This window comes from Dipodomys spectabilis, unplaced genomic scaffold (genome assembly GCF_019054845.1).
Source record: "Dipodomys spectabilis isolate Male_0828 unplaced genomic scaffold, ASM1905484v1 ptg000345l, whole genome shotgun sequence".
NCBI lineage: Eukaryota > Metazoa > Chordata > Mammalia > Rodentia > Heteromyidae > Dipodomys > Dipodomys spectabilis.
The window spans coordinates 520,979-527,006 of NW_024871022.1; the positions used below are offsets into that span (position 1 = coordinate 520,979).

At 41.7% G+C, this 6,028-nt stretch overlaps 1 pseudogene; it reads right to left on the reverse strand.

Annotated features, from left to right (window-relative positions):
• Positions 1-2,162: 2,162 nt before the first annotated feature.
• On the reverse strand, positions 2,163-4,944 carry LOC122095367 (annotated as a pseudogene).
• Positions 4,945-6,028: the final 1,084 nt, after the last annotated feature.

A 6,028-nucleotide genomic window follows, 5' to 3' on the forward strand; every position in this document is an offset into this window, starting at 1 on the left:
GCTTGATAGGAAATGTACTCATTATCTTGCCCATGTAATTGTAACCCCTCTGTACAGTATTTTCACAATAAAAATTTTTTTAAAATAATAAAATAATTTTAAAAAACAAGAGAAAGCATATTCAATGAATAAACAAAACGCACATACCCAAATACACATGTGAACTGCCCAAGGGGACCAACTATATAAAAGCATCTCACCTGCACCCTCACCCCAGAACACTACCTACGGCTGCTGATTCCATTCATCCAAACTGCATCTCCTTTGTCTCTTAACTCTCTCAAACACAAAACCAACTAGATGACAAGGGGGTATCAAGTCACTGCCATGTTCTCTCAACCTGAAGACAGTCCATACTCAACAGATCACTGTGCCACTCCAAGATAGAACACACTTAATAACAAAGGAAGGAAACACACTACTTTGGAAGAGTTGAGGAAGAATACTACTTTGATGTATTGACACCAAAAGGGATTTCTGTTTAAACTCATTGTTACCTGGCACAGAATTATTCTTTTCTTAACAAAACAAAGTCGGGCTGGGAAGGTGGCTCAGTGGTAGAACACTTGCCTTGCATGCATGAGGCCCTGGGTTCGATTCCTCAGCACCACATAAGCAAAAAAAAGTCAAGCAGAAGAGAGGCCTGATGGCCAGAAACAAGTCAAACCCTGTTGCACTGGAGTCATTGTTTCAGGATAGTGAAGATTTCCAACTGCCTAAAATTAGATCAGCAAACTGTATTTTGTTGGATACCTGCCTCCCCACAGTGGCCGGACTCAGCTTTTACACACAAGGCAAAAAGTTATGCAGCTACAGCCAGGCACACACTTCAACATCTTCATCTGCCACATCCTACTCTCTGCAAAGTGAATATAATTTCATACCAGATCAAAGCCATTTCTTTCTTTCTTTACCATAAATACAGATAAACATGTCCAATCCAATCGTCAAGTGCTCCAGCTCCAGCTCCAATTACTATCTGTGGCAGGAACTACTCCTAAGCACTGAGAAGCTCGAACTGCTTCCCAGTGAGAATTCTATCCTCCAAATCCTATCAGACTCCAGACATTGCTAATCATGCCTTTCCTGTGACCCCACCTTGCTCTCAGGAGATGCTCTAGTTGCACCTGATGCCTGGAAAAGTGCAACAGAATCCCATCCAAAGCCAGCCAGTTCCTCCAGGCACAGCAGAGCTTCCTGCCACATACAAAGATTTCTGTGAAGCAGTCAGTAACTTTTCCTTTCTTAGCAGAAAAGTATTTCACATGGTTTAGGTGAGAGAATATTGAGTGAAGGAAATAAGCTCAGCGACCACACAACTACTTTCACATAACTGAGGACAGAAGACAGTGAGAGATGGAGGAGGGAGAAAGAGGAAGGAGAGAAGGAAAAGCAAAAATTCACTAAAATACAATATTCTCCTTTTTCCAATACAATAGGTCAATTCCCCTACAACTACAGACACAAGAAATAAAGAATTTCCAAGGGCTGGGAAGGTGGCTCAGGGGTAGAGTGCTTGCCTTGCATGCCTGAGGCCCTGGGTTCGATTCCTCAGCACCACATAAGCAAAAAGAAAAAAGCCGGAAGTGGCGCTGTGGCTCAAGTGGTAGAGTGCTAGCCTTGAGCTGAAGAGCTGAGGGACAGCGCCCAGGCCCAGAGTTCAGGCCCCAGGACCGGACACCCCCCCCCAAAAAAAGAATTTCCAGAAAACCATAAATTCTCTCAACACAAAAAGATACTAAGGAATATCGCCTCATAAAATCAAGAGCTTTCCCAAAGTTTAAGTAGAAAAGGGATCAAAGGTATCTAGTTTAAGAGTCCATTTGGATTACCAATCCAAAAAGAAATGGCTTTTAAAACAAAAAAGTGACAACAACCAGTTACTCCTCAACATTATTAAAACAGAGAAAAGCCCAAAATATCAGTTAAAATTACTAATCCACTAAGATCAACAGTACTTTTAAAAAATAATCACTGACAGTTGGGCACAAAGCAGTTGAAAAACAGTTGAAAAAACAGACCTGGCCTAACAAAGCATATTGAATAAACACTGGAGTCCAGCTGGTACTGCTGATTTATTATACAATATAAGTTGGTTGTTCTCTAGTTAGTGGTTTTCCCTTATACTACTTGAAAGAGAGAGAGAGAGAGAGAGAGAGAGAGAGAGAGAGAGAGAGCACAGCACTCTCTCAGAAGGCACAGCTTATAAATGATAGCCAGTGAGTGGGTTAGAGGTTATTCAGTCATATATGGTATAAATTGGCTCTCACAAATCAAAATGCAGCAAGCAAACTGCAAGTCCCAACTTCGCAGTGAGCAGAAATAACACCTGGTCCACTAAGGAGAAAATTCTGGTGGATGACAAGAGAGGTCTAGATCCTTCAGAGGAATCTTTTCTCCTCTCCTTCTTCCCCTCAGACCATTTCAAACTTGTTGGCATCATGACAGCAGGAGAACCAGAATATGATAAGTTCATATTTTCTTTGCTGGTGCTCTCCAATTCACTCATGGCCACAGACTCTGGAGTAGGGGACTTGTTTCTCTTTTCTGTCATCATCTGACTTGCTAGGACTTTGCACTTAATTAGCCCACTAAAGGAGCACGAATGGGCCCTCTTCTGTACACGGGAAGTAGACTGTTCTCTGCCTGGTGTTTGGGTCAAAGATTTTTTATGAAACTGTCGAATAAGCTGCTTCTTCTTTGCTGACTCTGGCATATTGTGAACATGCTGGAAGAGCTCTCAGGGCCTCTTCTGTCCGCTGCTGGGTTTCCTCCTGCTGAGAGGAGGAATCTGATTGGTTCCATTTCTTAGGTTTTACCAGCTGGAAGGACTTAGCATGACATGAAGCCATTAGATCAAGGTCATCCTTTGAGATTTGATTTCTGGAGCTCAAATAGTGCAACCTGGCACATTCACGAATATAAGCAGGAGCCTTAAAAAGCTTCTGAGAGTGTTTGATCATAAAAGCCATCCATTGTTTAATTTTGTAATATTCTCCTGAAGGTCATTTGCAGTGACAATTTTTGGCCATAGGACATGTGGCGCAAACATAAGAGCAGACATCTTATTCTTATCTTGCTTTTTTTTTTTTGCTGTCTGGTATAGGAGATCAAGCAATAACTTCATCAAGTTATGATTGGGTGGAGGGAGAATGAGAAAAGCAACTGAAGAGCCTCAATTTGCTGCTCCTTATCTGGTACATTGGTCTTATTTCCTTTATCATCAAACTGCATCAAATCAGCAATTTTGAGCTGTGCACTGAAATGTTTATGTGTCAGTAAGGGCTCTGGTAACTCTCCTAGAAATATCTTCAGCAAGGTGGCAACATTGTTGAATGAAATTCCCCTGATTCCAAGTCAGTTCCATTATTGAGAGCATCTCTTAAAATCTGCTGTTGAACACTATTGCCTGGTACTCTAAACAAGCCCTCTACTCGAAAATTTTTGTGAAGATATTCAATCAATTGGTATATTTGGGCAGTGCCTTCTTCAGTCAGTGGAGATCCAAATACCACTCCTTTTTCCTTTCACTTGAGAGTCATCAGAGACCAGAAGAATCCTGTTGCTCGGCCAGCCCCACCAGGCAACTTAAGGTCCATTTCTCCCATCAGCTAAGCCAGCTCAGTTCCAGGTAAATCGATAAGTCTTGTGATATTGCTGACCACCAACTCAGTGAACACCTCAAGTTTCTCATGTCAGAGCTTCTCCACAAAAAAGTCAGGATTGAAGATAATTGGCTGACCTTGAAGGGAAGAATTATTGCAGATAACAAAAGTACAGATGGCATTACTCTGGCTGGAGTCCTGGGCTGGTGCCTCCCCTTCACCCAGCGCTTCTCCAGTGGAGTATTTATAAGCTGATATTTCCAGTCGGGTCCATACAAGTGTATGGACATAGGTCACCTAAAAAAAAATGGAAGTCTTTTTCTCAAATCTTCAACACAGTGCAATAAGGTGAGGTTCAACTTACTCCGCAGGTTGAACTGAGTGAATGCCTAACACTTCTACTCACCAATACACGGGTTCTAGGATCAAGATGCGGATATTCCCAAGAAGCATGTATAGTCCTATGGGGGAAAAGCAAACCCGCATGCCCAGTCTGAAAGCTTGAAACTGCTGCACAGCTCTCTAACTGCTATTATTATGTAATTCAAAATGAGTTACTTTGCAAAACTTCAAGCATGCAGAAGCAACCATGTAGAATTCAGAAGCATATATTGACCAGGAGCACCTGTAGGCTCACCTGGTCCAAGAATCTGGAAATTTTCCTAAGAAGTATTGAAAGCAGTGAAATGCTGTTATGTTGCGATGACTCAGAAACTCTCTGAGTATGCCCTGCAGAGGTCATTATGCTAACAACAATGGGGGAGTATTTAGAAGCTGATATTTCCACTCGGCATCAATACAAATGTATGGACATAGGTTGAGTCCAGAAAAATGGAAGTCTTGTTCTCAAATCTTCAACACAATTCAATAAGGTGAGGTTCAACTTACTCTTCAGATTGCACTGAGTGAAGGCGTAAAAGTTCTACTCACCAATACCCATGTTTTAGAAATGAGAAGCTGATATTCCCAATAAGTATGTATCGTCCTATGGAGAAAAGCAAACCTGAATGCCTTGTCTGAACGCTTGCAACTGTTGCTGAGCTCTGCAAGTGCAATTGTTCAGCAATTCAAACTGAATTGTTTCGCCAACCTTCAAGTGGGTAGAACAAACCACGAAGAATTCAGAAGCAGATATTAACCGGGAGCACTTGTGGGCTTGCTGGCTCCAAGAATCTGGAACTCTTTCTAAGAAGCTTTGAAAGCAGTGAAATGTTGTTATGTTGCAATGGCTCAGAAACTGATTCTTGGCGTCCCCAGCAGAGGTCATTCGGCTATCAACAACTGTGGAGTATTCAGAAGTTGATATTTCCAATCGCCGTCCATACAAATCAATGCACATAGGTCACGTTCAAGAAAACGGAAGTCTGGTTCTCATATCTTCAACACAGTGCAATAAGGTGAGGCTCAACTTACTCCACAGATGGAAGTGAGTGAATGGGTAAAAGCTCTAATCACAAATAAACAGGTTGTAGAAAAGAGAAGCAGATATTCCCAGTAAGCGTGTATCGTCCTATGGAGAAAAGCAAACCTGAATGCCTTGTCTGAAAGCTTCCAATACTGAAGAGCTCTGGAACTGCAATTATTAAGCAATTCAAACTGAGTTACTGTGCCAAACTTCAACTGAGCAGAAGAAATCACGTAGAATTCAGAAGCAGATATTGACCAGGAGCACTTGTGTGCTCACCGGGTCCAACAATATGGACCTTTTCCTAAGAAGCATTGAAAGCAGGGAAATGATGTTATGTTGCAATGGCTCAGAAAATGATTTTGAGTGTTCCTGGAAGAGGTCATTTGGCTAACAACAATGATGGAGTATTTAGAAGCTGATATTATCACTCAGTGTCCATACAAATGAATGGACATGGGTAGCCTCAAAGAAAACGGAAGACTTGTTCTCAAATCTTCAACACAGTGTAATAAGGTGAGGTTCAACCTACTCCACAGGTTGGACTGAGTGAAAGGGTAAAAGCTCTAATCACAAATAAACAGGTTGTATAAAAGAGAAGCAGATATTCCCAATAGGCATGTATTGTCCTATGAGGAAAAGCAAACCTGAATGCCTTGTCTGAACACTTGCAACCATTGCCCTGCTGAGCTCTGTTAGTGCAATTGTTCAGCAATTCAAACTGAATTGCTTTGCCAACCTTCAAGTGGGTAGAACAAACCAGGAAGAATTCAGAAGCAGATATTAACCGGGAGCACCTGTGGGCTTACTGGCTCCAAGAATCTGGAACTCTTTCTAAGAAGCTTTGAAAGCAGTGAAATGTTGTTATGTTGCAATGGCTCAGAAACTGATTCTGAGTGTGTCTGGCAGAGATCATTTGGTTAACAACAATGGTGGTGTATTTAGAAGCTGATATTTCCAGTCAACATCCATACAAATGTATGGAAATAGGTCACCTCAAAGAAAACTGAAGTCTTAT